General features: G+C 43.2%; 1 long non-coding RNA gene across 1 annotated transcript in view; it reads left to right on the top strand.

The window, feature by feature from the left end:
- The first annotated feature begins 3,798 nt into the window (after positions 1-3,798).
- LOC134611601 (uncharacterized) overlaps positions 3,799-19,192 on the top strand; it is a 26,704-nt gene continuing 11,310 nt past the window's right edge. Inside the window, exon 1 of the long non-coding RNA XR_010090902.1 lies at positions 3,799-3,911. This is a non-coding gene — a long non-coding RNA (uncharacterized LOC134611601). The remainder of the gene's footprint in view (positions 3,912-19,192) is intronic.

Below are 19,192 nucleotides of genomic sequence, written 5' to 3'. Positions count from 1 at the left end.
ACACACTGCACACACTATACACACACTGCACACCCTATACACACACACTGCATACACACTATACACACACTGCACACACTACACACTATGCACACACTGCATACACTATGGACACACACTACACACACTGCATACACTATGCACACACACTACACACACTGCATACACTATGCACACACACTGCATACACTATGCACACACACTACACACACTGCATACACTATGCACACACACTGCATACACTATGCACACACACTGCATACACTATGCACACACACTACACACACTGCATACACTATGCACACACACTACACACACACTACACACACTGCATACACTATGCACACACTATACACACACACTACACACACAGCATACACACTGCACACAATATACACACACTACACACACTGCATACTATATACACTATGCACACACTATACACACACACACTATACACATACTGCATACACTATGCACACACACTATACACACACTGCACACACTGCATACACCCTATACACAAACTGCATACACCCTATACACACACTGCATACACACACTATACACACACTGCATACACACTATACACACACTGCACACACTATGCACACACTATGCACACACTGCATACACTATGCACACACACTACACACACTGCATACACTATGCACACACTATACACACACAGCATACACTGCACACAATATACACACACTACACACACTATACACACTACACACACTGCATACACTATGCACACACTATACACACACTGCACACACTTCATACACTATACACACACTGCATACACATACATTTCAAAGTTGGGTAGGGGGGAGCCAAATAAAGGATCCGCCCCGGGTGCCAAATGCTCCAGGTACGCCCCTGTATAGAGGGGAGCCATGTTACTCTGTATATAGAGAGGAGCCACATTTACACTGTATATAGAGGGGAGCCATGTTACTCTGTATAGAGGGAGCCATGTTTACACGGTATATAGAGGGAAGCCATGTTACTCTGTATATAGAGGGAGCCATGTTACTCTGTATATAGAGGGAGCCATGTTACTCTGTATATAGAGGGAGCCATGTTACTCTGTATATAGAGGGGAGCCATGTTACTCTGTATATAGAGAGGAGCCATGTTTACACTGTATATAGAGGGAGCCATGTTACTCTGTATATAGAGAGGAGCCATGTTTACACTGTATATAGAGGGGAGCCATGTTACTCTGTATATAGAGGGAGCCATGTTATTCTGTATATAGAGGGGAGCCATGTTACTCTGTATATAGAGGGGAGCCATGTTACTCTGTATATAGAGGGGAGCCATGTTACTCTGTATATAGAGGGAGCCATGTTTACACTGTATATAGAGGGAGCCATGTTTACACTGTATATAGAGGGAGCCATGTTACTCTGTATATAGAGATGAGCCATGTTTACACTGTATATAGAGGGGAGCCATGTTACTCTGTATATAGAGGGAAGCCATGTTACTCTGTATATAGAGGTAGCCATGTTACTCTGTATATAGAGGGGAGCCATGTTACTCTGTATATAGAGGGGAGCCATGTTACTCTGTATATAGAGGGGAGCCATGTTACTCTGTATATAGAGGGGAGCCATGTTTACACTGTATATAGAGGGAGCCATGTTTACACTGTATATAGAGGGAGCCATGTTTACACTGTATATAGAGGGAGCCATGTTTACACTGTATATAGAGGGAGCCATGTTTACACTGTATGTAGAGGGAGCCATGTTACTCTGTATATAGAGATGAGCCATGTTTACACTGTATATAGAGGGGAGCCATGTTACTCTGTATATAGAGGGAGCCATGTTATTCTGTATATAGAGGGAGCCATGTTTACACGGTATATAGAGGGAAGCCATGTTTACACGGTATATAGAGGGAAGCCATGTTACTCTGTATATAGAGGGGAGCCATGTTACTCTGTATATAGAGGGGAGCCATGTTACTCTGTATATAGAGGGGAGCCATGTTACTCTGTATATAGAGGGGAGCCATGTTACTCTGTATATAGAGAGGAGCTATGTTTACACTGTATATAGAGAGGAGCCATGTTTACACTGTATATAGAGGGAGCCATGTTACTCTGTATATAGAGAGGAGCTATGTTTACACTGTATATAGAGAGGAGCCATGTTTACACTGTATCACTATTGTGGCCAGAAAGAGTCCCTGTGGGTTTTAAAAATCGCCTGCCTATTGAAGTCTATGGCGGTTCGCCCGGTTCGCGAACATTTGCGGAAGTTCGCGTTCACCGTTCGCGAACTGAAAATTTTATGTTCGTGACATCACTAACCTACATATATGGTAGAATCCTACCATATATGTAGGTAAGTGATGTCACGAACATAACATTTTTGACTTGACTTCTGATTTGACTTCTGATTTGACTTCTGGAAAAGCATAAGCAATCTAGGAACAGAGGTCTTACAGAGACCAATTAATCTCTATCCTTGGACCTGCTTTTTTTCTCGATTTAGGGAATCCAATAGCATAATCAAAAACTTCTACATTTAATCACACTAGGGGCCTTGTAGAGTCCTTGCAGCCGGATGGCTTAAAATGGACCCCCTGACATTGCAATATGCTGTTACAAAAACTGAAGACAATGCTGTAATGGACGAACTGCCCTCAAATGTCCTGCATCCACATGCACAATTCTCTAAAGTATGGGATCACTGGAAAGAATTTACTTCCAATAATTTTTAAAATAGCTGTAACTAACTCTCTTTGTAAATTGCGCTCAACAGTACCTTCCTCTTTCCTCTCCTCCTTTCCTTTATTTTTCTTTTTTTTTTCTTTCTCCTATCTCTGTTCATTAAATATTATGAGAGCAGGACACAGATCTTGATACAACAGGTACTTATTGTCTCAATAATAGTAGACACAGCAAAAAAAGTAATACGTTCCGTATATAAAGTATTCTAAACTCAACTGCAGAACATTTCATATATATAAGTGTGGCCCGAACTGGTAAGTTTGGGGTAAGCTAGAAGGAGTCCATGCTCCACATCTATCTACCCCAGTGCCGTAACAACCCCATCTACCCCAGTGCCCATACTACCCCATCTACCTTAGTGTCCTTACAACCCCATCTACCCCAGTGCCCATACTACCCCAGTGCCTATCTACCCCAGTGCCACTACTCCCTGTCTATCATAGTGCCCCTGCTCCTTACCTACCCCAGTTCCCCTGCTCCCCATCCGACATAATGCCCCTGCTCCCCATCTACCCCAGTGCCCCTGCTCCCTATCTACCCCAGTTCCCCTACTACCCCAGTGTCCCTGTTCCTTGTCTACCATAGTGTCCATGCTCGCCTATCTACCCCAGATTCCTACACCACATATTTATAACGTTATCAGTAAGTTATTGACTATCGACATGAAAGTTTACAGATTATCGGTATCGGTATCGGCTCTAAAAAATCAATATCAGTCGATCCCTACTCTCTTCTTTATGATATATAGTTCATTTAACATGTTATGAGTCTATTCTTTGACTGATGCCAATTTGTACACTGTATTTCTTCGTCTGCCTCTCTTAAATAAATTAAAAAAAAAAACCTTTATGAAATAATCTCATTGAATGTGTTGTCATTTCACTGAAATTCCAACCCAGTCAAAAAGATATACGGACATAAAGTAAAATATAAATATGCTGTTACTTTAAATTTATGCACATTACCCTTTTGTAATTTAGTCTATATTACGTCAGACATGATCATGCAGGAAATAGGCAGGGCAACAAATTTAGGAGAATCATTTCCCAACACTAAGGAGGTTACAAAAGCTAACAGAAAATAGAAAGAATAAGGCATCTGAAGCTTAAATGACTAGTGGGAATTCCAGAATAACTATGCGTTATTAATTTTGGTAAGTAAAAAGTTTATATTGTGTACATATCCAGATTGTTAATTTTAGCTCTTCTTGAAATATAATATTGTCTGGTTTTGGAGTATATGGATGATTCAAAGATTATACTGGTCAGATTTTTTACCTGGGACATAAAATAATCTGAGATTTGAATTATATATTTTGACACTTGTTAACCCCTTAAGGACAGAGACAATTGTACAAGTTCTAAACAAAACAAAACAAAACCAAGACACACCCTAGAATTTGACTATATGTCTGTTCAATTGTAATTCACCTCTTTCATGTTAAGTGCACCCACATTTATTATATATCATTTTGTCCAGGAGAAACAGGGCTTTCATTTCACATCAAATATTCATATAAGAAACATAATTTATATGAATAAAAACTAAAAAAGTGTGAGAAGTTAAGAAATTACATTTTCGTAGTTCTGCGTGACATTTTAGCTGTGCATGTCTTAATACACTTAGCTTTTACTGCAATAAAACACATTTGTATTCAGTGATGTCTCACGAGTACAGCATAACCCTCCATGTATGGGTTTTATGGGGTTTTGGAAAGTTACAGAGCAGGAGTGGATTGAAAACTCACAGGGCCCCCAGGCAACGGGGAATCAAGGGCCCCTCCTGCTGCAAGAATTTTTTGTGCGTCTCTCACTCAGATATTAGGAATTCGCTGCTTAGCACCCAGAATGTCTTTGTGAGAGCCCGCAGTGCCCCCCAAAAGGCCAGATTAACTTTTAAAGGGTTAATCCAACCAAAAAGAGTGTTTTAATAAAACACTGTTTTTAATGGAGCAATCCTTGCTGGCATGCCTCGTCCCATAAAATAAAGAATTAAAGTAAATTTAATGATACCCTTTCTCTGTGTTAGCTTGTGATATCACAAGCAGTGTCCCTCATAAGTGCAAGCCTGCAAATAGGCTCCAAACACGTTTGTCTTGTTTTACTTATATTACAGCATTGCAGAATATGTTGATGCTATATAAGAGATTGTATTAAGTGTGTGTTTGTGTGTAAGGAGGCTGTATGTGGTACTGCATGTGTGGGAATGCTGCTTATAGGATTGTGTACAATCATTGAGGCTCCTTGTGGAGCGTATGTTAATGGTGCTGCTTGCAGTGTAGTATGTGAGTGGAGAGGGCTGTTTGTGTTGTAGTGCATTTTGTGTATATGGGCTGTTGTATATGTTATAGAGACTGTAGAAAGTGCAGTGGAAATACGGACTGTAGTGTGTGCATATGGTGATAAGGGCTATAGTAGGTGCAGGCGGGATAGGGTCTATAGTTGGCGAGGAGAGATAGGGGCTGTAGTGGGTGCAGGGCAGTCATAGCGGCGGTAGTGGGTACATGGGTTCTGTAGTGGGTGCAGGGGCAATAGAAGTACAGGCTGCACAGGATCTGTGGTGGGTGCAGGGGGTAGGGGATGTTGTGGGTGCATAGTGAGATAGGGGCCGTTGTGGATTTTAAGGGGGAAATAGGGGCAGTTTTGGGTGCAGAGAGCAAAAGGGGCAGTTTTCGGTGCAGAGAGGGTTCGAAGCTGTTTTAGGTATAGAGAAGGATAGGAGCTTTTTGGGGTGCAGGGAGGTATAGTGGCTGTAGTGAGTGCAGTGGAAGAATGGGTGCTGCAGTGGGCGCAGGGGACATAGAAACTGTGAGTGAAGGGGGGCATTAGGCATGAGGCAGGTGCAGGGGGCATGGTGGCTGGAGAGGGATACGTGGGACATATGGGCTGTAGTAGGTGCAAGGGGGCACAGGGCTGTAGAAGTTGCAACGAGACATTGGATCTGTAAAGGGTGCAGGGGAGTGATTGGGTGCTATAGTAGGTGCATGGGGGGCATAAGATCTGTAGTAGTTGCAGGAGGGCATAAGGTCTATAGAGGGTGCAAGGGGTATAGGAGCTGTAGAGTGTGCAGGGGGGCACATGGGCTTTAGTAGGTGCAGGGAGGTAAAGAAGCTTTAGTGGGTGCAGAGGAGATCTGATGGGGTGCAGGGAGGGCAAAATATAGGTAGTGGGTGCAGGGGTTATAGGGTCTGTAGAAGGTGAAGGGGGCAGAGGGGCTGTAATGTGTGCAGGGGGTCACAGGGGATATGGTAAGTGCAGGGGACACACAGGGGTTGTGGTGGGTGCAGGGGGAACACGGGCTGTACTTGGTGCAGGGGAGGGACTGGGTGCTATAGTTTGTGCAGGGGATATATTGGTGCGGGGGCATATTCTCTGTAGAGAGTTCAGGGGGGTATAGAGGTGCAGGTAGGGCACACGGGCTGTTGTGGGTGCTATAGTAGCAGGGAGATGGGGAGCAGGGTGGGCATAAGGTCTGTAGTGAGTGCATAGGGGCTGTAGAGAGTGCAGGGGCATATAGGGGCTGTAGAAAGTGCAGGAGGCTTAGGGCTGTAGTGGATGCAGGGGGCATAGGGGATGTAGTGGGTGCAGGGGGGCACAGGGGCTGTATAGGTGCAAGGGGATGTTGTCAGTGCAGGGAGAAATAAGAGCTGTAGTGGGTACAGGGGAGAGATTGGATGCTATAGTGGGTGCAGGGGAGAGCATGAGGTCTGTGGTGGATGCAGGGGGGGCATAGGGCTGTAGAGGGTGCAGGCATTGGAGCTGTAGTGGGTGCAGAAGGGCATAGGGGATGTAGGGCGAGCAGAGGAGACACATAGGCTGTAGTTGGTGCAAGAGGGACACGGGTAGTAGTTGGTGCTGGGGAGTGACTGGGCGTTATAGTTTGTGCAGCAGTGCAGCGGATGTAGTGGTGCAGGGGACATAATATTTCTGTAGTGGGTGCAGGGGGGGCATAATCTCTGCAGTGGGTGCAGGGGAGGCATAGAGGGTGCAGGCAGGTAAAGGAGCTATAGTGGGTGCAGGTAAGGGTTTGGGTGCTATAGTAGGTGCATAGGTGATGGAATGCAGGGTGGGCATAGGGGCTGTGGTGGGAGCTGTAGTTGGTGCAAGGGGGTGCATAGTGGATATATATGTGTGTGGGTGCACTTTCATTCTAAATGTAACTTTTGAAAACATAAAACCTGTACATGAGGGGTACTGTTGTACTCGGGAGACTTCACTGAACACAAATATTTGTATTTCAAAACAGTAACAAGTATCACAGCAATAATATCGTCCGTGTAAGTGCTGTTTGTGCGTGAAAAATTCAAAAAACGTCACTTTTACTGGCGATATCATTGTTGTAATACATTTTACTGTTTTGAAACACTAATATTTTTTTTTGTTGTCAATCTTTCTTTTATTAAGGCATATTTGAGGGGTACAGAATAAAGGGTGGGAAATGCATAAGTGTTTTACAAAGTACGGTCAAAACAGTGCTTACAGTGTTCACATACATTTCCAGAACATTAATGCCTCATTTTATATTTTTATGTGTCGATGAACGATAGCGTATTGTCAACAGGCTAAAGTGAAAGTCAACGAGTCAAGCGTGGTTCATGCAATGTGTCTGCAAGGAATAGTTAAAGATTGCTCAAACAGTATTTTTCGTGTGCACATTATAACAGATTAATCAAGCTATGTGCTAAACAACTAGATGTCGTACAAGCTGAATTATTGTGTCTAAAGCGGTGAGGCGCATTAGGGTATCAGGTTTGTGTCATTAAGCATGTATGCCTGCTCATATATGTTTAAGGTAGGTGTCATAGCTGTGCGGTACAAAACTAAACAGGCAGTATGTCGCTACAGTAGTTGAGTATCAGGCTAGTTGCCACCATGGAACACACATGATATGTTACGTTGGGGGTGTCTGCAGTTCTGGGGATCTACATTAATTGCTTCATCAATAAGCAGACATCCAGTGATCCCTAATAGTGTCCACTTATGGGAGCCTAGTAGTGCTCAGCAGTGGCGGTGTACTTCCCCTTACATGTCGGTCTGGTTGGAGAGCACATTCCCAGGCCCTGTCTCAGGTCTCGACTCGTTTCATCAGCCGATCCCCTCCCGTGTCCTTGTGAGAATTGATACCTGGAGAGTCTGTAGAGTGCGGGTGAGGCGTGAAGGTGGCAGAGGTCTTCATTCAAGTGAGAAAAAAGTATTTACTGCAGTCAAAAAGAATACATAGACTGTGGTAAACAGAAATCAACGTTTCGACCCTCCTGGGTTTTTATCAAGATGTGATCTTGATAAAGACCCAGGAGGGTTGAAACGTTGATTTCTGTTTACCACAGTCTATGTATTCTTTTTTTAATTGCAGTAAATACTTTTTCTCACTTGAATTAAGACCTAGTGTGCTCCCTTTATTGCTTTTTCTATATAGTGATATATACACACGTATATATTTATGTATATAGATATATATATATATATATTATTTCATTCTACATGTATTTTGATATAAATATATATATTAATATCAAATAAGGAATGGTGAGTGCGCTTATAATAAATAACATACAGTGTTAATCACACCAAAAAAATCTGAAGGGCATATAACACATTTGATTACAATCAGTGGTGTATCTTGGTTTTGTGCTGCCCTAGGCAGGACAAAACTCAGACACCCCCCCCCCCCCCGCGCGCGCACGCGCGCCACCCCCACCCAACCCTTCCCCCCTGCCCCGCCTTCTAAATACACACACATTCACTGACAGATACGCATACACTAGCTAACAGACACACACAGACAAACACACACAGTCGGACACACACAGTCGGACACACACAGTCGGACACACACAGTCGGACACACACAGTCGGACACACACACTAACAAACACACACACACTAACAAACACACACAGTCGGGGACACACACTAACAAACACACACAGTCGGACACACACACACACACACTAACAAACACACACAGTCGGACACACACACACAGTGAGACACACACACTAACAGACACACACAGTGAGACACACACTAACAAACACACACACTAACAAACACACACACTAACAAACACACACACACACACACACTAACAAACACACACAGTCAGACACACACACTAACAGACACACAGTGAGACACACACACTAACAAACACACACAGTCGGACACACACACACTAACAGACACACACTGTCGGACACACAGTCAGACACACACTGTCGGACACACAGTCAGACACACACACTAACAGACACACACACACACTATCAGACACACACACTATCAGACACACACACTAACAGACACACACACTAACAGACACACACACACACTAACAGACACACACACACACTATCAGACACACACACTATCAGACACACACACTATCAGACACACACACTATCAGACACACACACTATCAGACACACACACTATCAGACACACACACTATCAGACACACACACTATCAGACACACACACACACTAACAGACACACACACACACTAACAGACACATACAGTCAGAGACACACACACACTCACATTAACACATTTTTTTTTTTTAATTTACTCCCCCTCCCCTACCTTTGGGAATGCTGGGGGTGTTCTCCAATTCCCTGGTGGTCAAGTGGCTGCAGGACGGCACTGGCGGGCAGGCTGGGCGGCCGGCGAGGGAACTCTTCCCCTGAGTTCTCTGCTCAGCTCCCTCGCGCGCCGCCCGCAGAGTGAGGCTGGGAGGCGGAGCCGGAATATGACGTCATATTCCGGCTCCCAGTCTCACTCTGCGGGCGGCGCGCGAGGGAGCTGAGCAGAGAGCTCAGGGGAAGAGCTCCCTCGCCGGCCGCCCAGCAACCAGCAACCAGCCCAGCATGTCTGTTAGCCGCAAGGCTAACAGGACATTTGCCTTGGGCATTTGGGGGCGGCGTTTTTTGCCGCCCCCTGGAAAATGCCGCCCAAGGCAAATGCCTTGTTTGCCTCGCGGCTAATACGCCCCTGATTACAATGCAATAATACCAAAGTGCTATAGTGCTTTAAGAAATGTACACAATTTGTGGAGTGCCAAAGTGCATATATATATGTGCAGACAAGGGATATCCAATATAAATAAAAAAAGGACTGATATACTTGCAGAGCTTCTGGAACAAATAATACACGGCTCTGTAATACAAATAATACAACACCTAGTGCAATATGTTTGTACAGTGCAAAATTAACAATAAATAAATAAGTATCTCACTCACAATGGTGGATTGGTTGAAGTACCACCCCAAACTATCAGGCTCCAGGGAGGATCAGCCCCCAGTGATCGTGGGATCCACTCAGTGTAGAAAGAACGTGGGCCAATCCGGATATGTGTAAACCAAGAATTTCTTTATTACCAATGCATAAAAATATAAAACACCAGTCTCCTGCAACCTGCTACCGATAGTCCGAAAAAGAGAGAGAAGGTCTATAATCAGAGTGTCCTCCTCGCAGCTCAATCCTCATGGATACACGGATACACGGTGTAGGTGCAAAAACTTCCGGATTGTTCAGATGCAATGCATTTCGCCCCACGGTGTAGGTGCAAAAACTTCCGGATTGTTCAGATGCAATGCATTCCGGATTGTTCAGATGCAATGCATTGCGCCATTTAACCTTCCGTTGATATATATATATATTAATATCACAATACAGTTAGAACAAAATCACACATCTATATATTTTTTAATTATTTATTTTTAATTATTTTTTTTATTTTATTTTTTAATGTATTTACATTTTTTTTTATATTTTATATATATATAACAATAATTATATATATATTTAATCAGTATCAGTCTACATGTAATTTGATATTAATATATATATATAATTATATATTAATAGTAAAATACACCTAGACAGTGTATGTGTGTATGTGTGTATGTATATATATATATATATATATATATATATATATATATATATATATATATATATATATATATATATATAGTCTAAGTATATAATTTATTTTTTTACACTGATTTTAACTGTTGTTTATTTGATTTCCAGCCAGCAGGGGGACTATCTGTCATTACAGGCAGGACCTCACTCTCACATGGCCGGGGGGGGGGGGGGGGGCGGAGGAGGCAGGATCTGCCGCGGGGGACTCCCTGGGATCCCAGGTGAGTCCCCCCCCCACCCGCGATCGCCGGTGTGGGATGGCCGACGACCGGGTAAGTAAGAAAAAAACGTAGGGCGTAATGGTACGCCCTCCGGTTTTAAGGGGTTAATTCCCAGATACGTGCCTTGGTACAGTCCCGCGTTGACACACACATATATATATATATATATATATATATATATATATATAAATTTAAGAATGGGTGCACTCAGAGGTCTTTAATACAGGCTAGAGTTCACTCACCACTAGGACCACCAGGGATAGCAGTGAGGTCCCCTTTCCCAGGCTAAAGGTAAGAAGGGATGGCGGTTACAATGCTTGTTTTTTTTTGTTAGTCTGCCTCCCCCCAACACACCCTCCAAATATATACACATACACACACAGCACCCTCACACAGCACCCCCCCCCCACACTAACACAGCACCCTCACACACACACTATACTTCCAAACATATATATACTACACAACCCCACAATACTACACAACCCCTCACAAAAACACACTGCAACCCCCTTACATGCACCCTGCACCCTTACACACACAGCACTCACACACTATACTTCCAAACATTTATTGAGAGATATATATATATATATATATATATATATATATATATATATATATATATATATATATATATACACACACACACACACACTACACAGCCCCTCACACACACACACTGCACCCATAAGCACGGTTCCTGTATCACTGCGTAATTGTCTCATTTATTGTAAATTTCCCCCTTTCATAATATTGTAAAGCGCTGCGGAATTAGTTGGCGCTATATAGATACCAATAATAATAATAATAATAATAAGCACATTACATTCCAGACACACACTAGTTCCTTTGCTCAACTCTGGATCATCTACACACATTAGATCCCTATATACAATCTGAATCCTCTACACACACACACACACACACACACACTCACTACATACCTGACATACACACTCTAGATCCCATATGAACACACTAGATTCCTTGTAGGCAAACACATACTACATTCCCTAAATACACACTCTCTACAACCCCTACACACACTACATCACTGATACACGCTACAGCCCGTATGCACACTCTAGTTACATCCCCTATACACACACACACTCTATACAGCAACCAGCCACACATACATTACAATACTCCACAAACACAAAACAACTGAAACCAACCTATTTACACAATACCACACCACAATCAGCTCACTCTACACAGATGCAATCCGACAAGCAGGCTCCAAACACATGCAAAATACTATTTCCTGGCCCTTTTGTCTCCTGGTAGCAAATTTATGGACACACCAGAGACAAGTTGCAAGGAAACACAGCGCAAGCATGTTATTAAATTTGCTTGCGCTGTGCAGAACATATACTGGCCCTTTTTCTCATGCTAGAGCTCTTCAGCAGAGCTCTGCGCATGGTCTGCCCTGGAGGAGCATTGAACCAACATGCTCACTTTAACAGGGTGCGTACTTGTCATTGGTGATGACAAAACACACCCTATATGGCCCAGCTCCCTTCTCAGTGGGCAGCAGTGATGAAAAAATGCCCGGGACGAATTTTGTCCCCAGTCCGGCCCTGCTTGCAGGTATAAATCGGTATTGCTTCCCAATGTAACTATATAACCAGTGGGAGCAGGGCTATAGCAAGCCAGAGATACCCTCATTCAGTATTAAACTGCTCGAAAGTGGTTTAAGACTGAAAGTGTACAGAGAAAAGGAGGAATTAAATTATGTTTTCACCTATTCAGTTGTAATGCTTGCCCTGACTTTGCCTTGTCAGAACTGCTTTATGATATAATTTGCTAAATCTTTCATTGAAATTTTAAAGAAAATAGGAAAAAACAGGCTGTCAGGTTAGAGGGGAATTTTAATATTAAACTCAATGGTGTAAAAGTGACAGTAAGTGGCTACAGACAGGTAGTGATATACTAATGTGTATATACTGTAACAAACCACCTCTTTTACAGGTAGGGTTGTCACAGATCTTGCAGTAACCACCGCCTTCTAGGGTATATAAAGTCCAGGACACAGTCAGCTCGGTTTTCCTTTTTTTTATTCAATAAGAAAACAGGTGCTTTAAATAATAACAAAAACAAACAAACAAAATCCCTTGCTCTTACTAGACAGGAAATTGCTATCTGCAATTGGGTGGCTTTCCCACTTACCAATTTTCCAAACAAAAGAAATGTCTTTGCAATGAACACAGTTGTCATTCACTCTCCTAGCTGTCTTTTCCTCCCTCACCCTGCAGCAGGCTGGCCTCTTCATTTAAAGGCCTGTCTACTAATTGACTAGCTACAGGTGAGTGTCAATTAGTTAACTCGTAAGTCAGATCTACATTGTGGTGTGTTACACAGCAACTAGTGCTGTTGGAGCATTGGCCCACCCTGCTCTCCAAATACTCCGCCCCAGGGATCCATACCATGTTTTGCAGAACCTCAGCAATGTAGATTGCAAACACTAACATCTTCCCTGGGGCATTTAACTGAAAATTCTCAGGTTGCAGTTTAGCAAATCAGGCCTGATGTATCTTCCATCAACCACAATGCCACTTTTACGCTCACATATCCTCCCCCCCAGCTCATACCTATTGGCAGGTGGTATTTTAGAGAGTCTAATGCCCACTTAATAGCAAGACACTCTTTCTCAACAATGAATATGCTGTGCAATTTTGGGCACCTGTTCTAAAGAAGGATATTATGGCACTAGAAAAAGGGCAGAGGCGGGCTACAAAATTAATAAAAGGAATGGAACATATCAGCTATGAAGAAAGGTTAACAAATTTAAACCTATTTAGTTTAGAAAAACGTTGAGAGGGGATATGATAACATTATACAAATACATTCGAGGCCAATACAAACCATTTTGTGGAAATCTATTCACAAACCGGACTTTACATAGGACACGAGGTCATGCGTTTAGACTAGAAGAAAGAAGGCAAAGGAAAGGTTTTTTTTACTGTAAGAACAATCAGGATGTGGAATTCTCTGCCTGAAGAAGTGGTTTTATCAGAGTCCATACAGATGTTCAAACAGCTACTAGATGCATTCTTGCAAAAACAGAATATTCAAGGATATAATCTTTCAATGTAGGGTAATAACTGCTTGATCCAAGGATAAATCTGACTGCCATTCTGGGGTCAAGAAGGAATTTTTTTCCTAGCTTGTTGCAAAATTGGAAGTGCTTCAAACTGGGTTTTTTTGCCTTCTTTTGGATCAACAGCAAAAAACATACGTGAGGAAGGCTGAACTTGATGGACGCAAGTCTCTTTTCAGCTATGTAACTATGTAACAATAGAGTAGTTCTTCTCGTGTGGGTTTAACTTCCTGCTCAAAAAATAAATAAAAATAGGGTGTTCTTCACCCTGGTATTCCTGTGAAAGAACAGCCCCCAAGCCAATATCAGAAGCATCTGTCTGACCTATAAAGTCCCTGGAAAATTCTGGGGTCACCAAGACAGGGTGGCTACAGATAGCTTCCTTCAGACTCTTAAAAGCCTCTTCCACCTCAGGGCACCACTTAACTATGACCGGGGATTTGGCTTTAATAAGGTCTGTTAGAGGTGCAGCAATGGTAGCAAAATCTGGGATGAACCGCCTATAATATCCAATTAAACCCAAAAATGCCTTTACTTGTTTCTTTGTAAGGGGCTGTGGCCATTTTTGTATGGCTTCTACTTTGGCTTCCTGTGGTTTAACCAAACCCCTCCCAATAGAATAACCAAGTACTTTGCTTCCTCTAAACCAATTGTACACTTGGAAGGGTTGGCAGTTAAGCCCGCTGGGCGGACAGCATCAAGCACCGCTTGAACTTTGGGGAGGTGGGATTCCCAGTCTGTACTGTGGATGACGACATCGTCCAAATATGCTGCAGCATAACGAACATGAGGTCTAAGAATTCTGTCCATCATTCGTTGGAATGTGGCAGGTGCCCCATGTAACCCAAATGGCAATACAGTGTACTGAAACAGGCCACTGGGTGTTGAAAAGGCTGTCTTTTCTTTGGCTCTTTCGGTGAGAGGGACCTGCCAGTAACCCTTTGTTAAATCCAAGGTTGTTAGATAACGAGCTTTACCTAGTCTTTCTATTAACTCATCAACTCTGGGCATTGGGTAGGCATCAAATTTTGAGATGGCATTTAACTTGCGGTAGTCATTACAGAACCTCCATGTGCCATCAGGTTTTGGCACCAATACAATAGGACTACTGCAGTTACTCTGGGATTCTTCAATGACTCCAAGTTTTAACATGCTCTCAACTTCTAAGTTTATAACCTCCCTCCGGGCCTCAGGAATTCTATAGGGCTTGAGATTAACTCTTTTCCCCGGTTCGGTTATTATGTCATGTTTGATCACTTTAGTCTTTCCTGGAACTACCGAGAAAACATCCCTATTTCTTCTGATGAAATCTCTGACCTCTTGCTTTTGATGCACAGATAGAGTCTCAGATACGTTCACCTCTGGCTCTACTATAGGAGGTTCTGAAGGTTTTAAAGCAATCAGGATCTCCCTGTCCTTCCATGGCTTTAACAGATTTATATGATACAACTGTTCAGGCTTTCTTCTCCCTGGTTGTCTGACTTTATAATTTACATCACTCACTTTTTCTATTATTTCATAGGGTCCATGCCAAGTCGCAAGGAACTTATTCTCCACAGTAGGGACCAGAACCAATACCCTGTCTCCAGATTGGAACACTCTGACTCTAGCATTACGGTTATAGCTGCTTTTCTGAGCCTGCTGGGCTTCCAGCATGTGTTTCCTGACAATAGGCATGACGGTGGCCATTCTATCCTGCATTTGAGCTATATGCTCAATTACACTCCTGTGAGGAGTAGTCTCCTGTTCCCAGGTCTCCTTAGCAATATCTAATATTCCCCTGGGATGTCTTCCATATAACAATTCAAAAGGAGAGAAGCCCGTGGAGGCCTGTGGAACTTCCCTAATGGAAAACAGTAGATATGGCAATAAAAAATCCCAATTTCTTCCATCTGCATCAATTACCTTGCGTAGCATACTCTTAAGGGTTTTGTTGAACCTCTCTACTAAACCATCAGTCTGTGGGTGATATACTGAGGTCTTAAGATGTTTAACCTGCAAGAGCTTGCACAACTCTTTTGTGACTCTGGACATGAACGGGGTCCCCTGATCTGTCAGGATTTCTTTAGGGATACCCACCCTACTGAACATCAACATAAGTTCCTTAGCTATTACCTTTGAAGAGGTATTACGCAAGGGAATGGCCTCAGGGTAGCGAGTTGCATAGTCCAAGATGACTAATATATATTGGTGTCCCCTAGCAGACCTTACCAGTGGCCCCACTAAGTCCATAGCGATCCTTTCAAAAGGCACATCAATTATGGGTAAGGGTACAAGTGGACTACGAAAAGTCTTGAAAGGAGCCCTGTACTGGCACTCTGAGCATGAAGAGCAATAGTTTGTAATAGCAGTAAACACTCCAGGCCAGTAAAACCTTCTAAGGACTCTCTCTCTAGTCTTTTCGACTCCCAAATGTCCCCCTAATACGTGGCTGTGAGCCAACTTTAGTACTATATTTTGGTAAGTCTGAGGAACCAACAGCTGCTTAATGACGTCTGAATCCCTTTTTTCTACACGGTACATTAGGTCATTTTGTACTTCAAAATAGGGGAACGGTAGGGCTTCTCCTGGCTGATTAGCAACCCCGTTTACAACTTTAATATAATTTCTAGCTGTCACTAAAGTGGGATATTCCCACTGAGCACTTTTAAAATTACCTGGACTAATTCCAATATGAATTAAGTCCTTATCCTTGTCTGCAGTATTAGTAGGCTCCTCACTAGTTTGAGCTGGGTTATCTCCTATTAATACTGGTTTAGGGCAGTACTTTCTCCTTTTTCTTATTTTTCCGTCACAGTGGTCAAAACCCAAGTCAATATCGGAAAAAGGGAACACATCCTCGGCCGATTGACTAATTTCTGATAAATTTTGTTCCCTCTTTTGTACAGCTGCCCATAATTCTAGAAAATGAGGAAAGTCTCTACCGATCACTACCTCATGGGCTAATCTAGGTACAACACCCACTCGGTACTTTAAATCCCCATACTGGGTTCCAATATATACTTCCGCAGTGGGGTATTCCTTTTTATCACCGTGAATACAGATAATGCCTATTTTCTGTACATGATCGGGTTTTACCCAAGGTATTATAGACTCTGTTACCAACGTTACCATACTGCCTGAATCAAGTAATACTTTAGACATTTTTCCGTTCACAGTTACACAGCATTTATGCGGGTTATCATCATAGTCATTGTTAACAGTACCATAACAGTTAAACAAACATGAACGGGCTCCCTCATCTTTGCCCATATTGCATTCCATAGGTTCATCCCACAATGGACAGTCTTTGGCCATATGACCAGCCTCTTTGCACCTGAAACATTTGACAGTAAAATCTGTCCACCAATCAGTTCCTCTCCCAGGCCTATTAGATCTGGATGCCCCCCTGGTGTTTTGTGTATAGAGCTGCCGCTCTTCAGCTCCCCTTAAACCTTGAACAGTCTTACCAGGTCTTGCCGAATCATGGGTTTAGGAATGCGAGGGTTTTCCTTTGAAGAAGGACATAGCAGTTATCCTGCAGCCACATATCTTTCTACCAAGGCAATCAGTTGGTCAGCTGTATGGGGGTCACTTTGGCTGACCAAGCGACGTACGGCAGCTGGTAAACCACGCAAAAAACGGTCCATAACTAGGGTTTCCACAATGTGGCTAGCTGAATGGATTTCAGGTTGTAGCCATTTCCGTGCAAGGTGTATGAGGTCAAACATTTGGGAGCGTGCGGCTTTGTCTGAAGAATATCACCATGAGTGGAACCTTTGGGCACGTACTGCAGAGGTTACACCCAGTCGTGCCAAGATTTCAGCTTTCAATTTTCTGTAGTTACTTGCATCGGCTGGTTCTAGGTCATACTATGCTTTCTGTGGCTCTCCACTTAGGAACGGTGCCAGTATGCTTGCCCACTCACCAGCCGGCCATCCCTCTCTCTCAGCAGTGCGCTCAAATGCCAGAAGGTACGCCTCAACATCATCGGATGTGGTCATTTTCTGAAGATAGTGGCTCGCCCAAATCGCCTTTGACTGACCATGGTATCCTCCATCAGGGTCTCCATTCAATTTTCCAGAGATAGCTTGGATTTCCTGTTGTAGCCCCTGGGTGACTTTTTGCTGCTCCTCACGGGCTACTTTAAACATCTCCGCTTGTGTCACAACAAGCTGTTTCACCAAGGACTCAGTGCACTCCATTTGTGTTTTGGCCAGGACTTTAGCACCCTCTGCCTGGGCCAGCACCAGTTGCTGCAGGGCTGCACTGTTTTCTGCAGCTCTCCTGTTAGCCTCCTGTTGCACAGAGGTGGACTGGATCAGAGCCTTGATAACATCCTCCATGTTGAGCTTTAACTGACTTCTACCCTCAGGCTTACGTGGATGCCCGCATTCTCCACCATATGTAACAAACCACCTCTTTTACAGGTAGGGTTGTCACAGATCTTGCAGTAACCACCGCCTTCTAGGGTATATAAAGTCCAGGACACAGTCAGCTCGGTTTTCCTTTTTTTTTATTCAATAAGAAAACAGGTGCTTTAAATAATAACAAAAACAAACAAACAAAATCCCTTGCTCTTACTTGAGCTCTTACTAGACAGGAAATTGCTATCTGCAATTGGGTGGCTTTCCCACTTACCAATTTTCCAAACAAAAGAAATGTCTTTGCAATGAACACAGTTGTCATTCACTCTCCTAGCTGTCTTTTCCTCCCTCACCCTGCAGCAGGCTGGCCTCTTCATTTAAAGGCCTGTCTACTAATTGACTAGCTACAGGTGAGTGTCAATTAGTTAACTCGTAAGTCAGATCTAAATTGTGGTGTGTTACACAGCAACTAGTGCTGTTGGAGCATTGGCCCACCCTGCTCTCCAAATACTCCGCCCCAGGGATCCATACCATGTTTTGCAGAACCTCAGCAATGTAGATTGCAAACACTAACATCTTCCCTGGGGCATTTAACTGAAAATTCTCAGGTTGCAGTTTAGCAAATCAGGCCTGATGTATCTTCCATCAACCACAATGCCACTTTTACGCTCACAATACTCACGTGTCTGCCAGGGTGTCCTTTGCCTTCTAATGCTCATAGAAAGTTTGCTCAATCCGTACTCTTATTGGCTGAGCTGTGTATGTACGCTGATAAGGTAGTCTTTTTTATGGAATGGAAGGTGATTTTATTTTTCTTTTCTTGCAAAAATTACA

Source organism: Pelobates fuscus, chromosome 5, assembly GCF_036172605.1.
Source record: "Pelobates fuscus isolate aPelFus1 chromosome 5, aPelFus1.pri, whole genome shotgun sequence".
NCBI lineage: Eukaryota > Metazoa > Chordata > Amphibia > Anura > Pelobatidae > Pelobates > Pelobates fuscus.
Note: the sequence above shows the minus strand (reverse complement) of the source record. Positions and strands in the feature narration are given on the sequence as shown.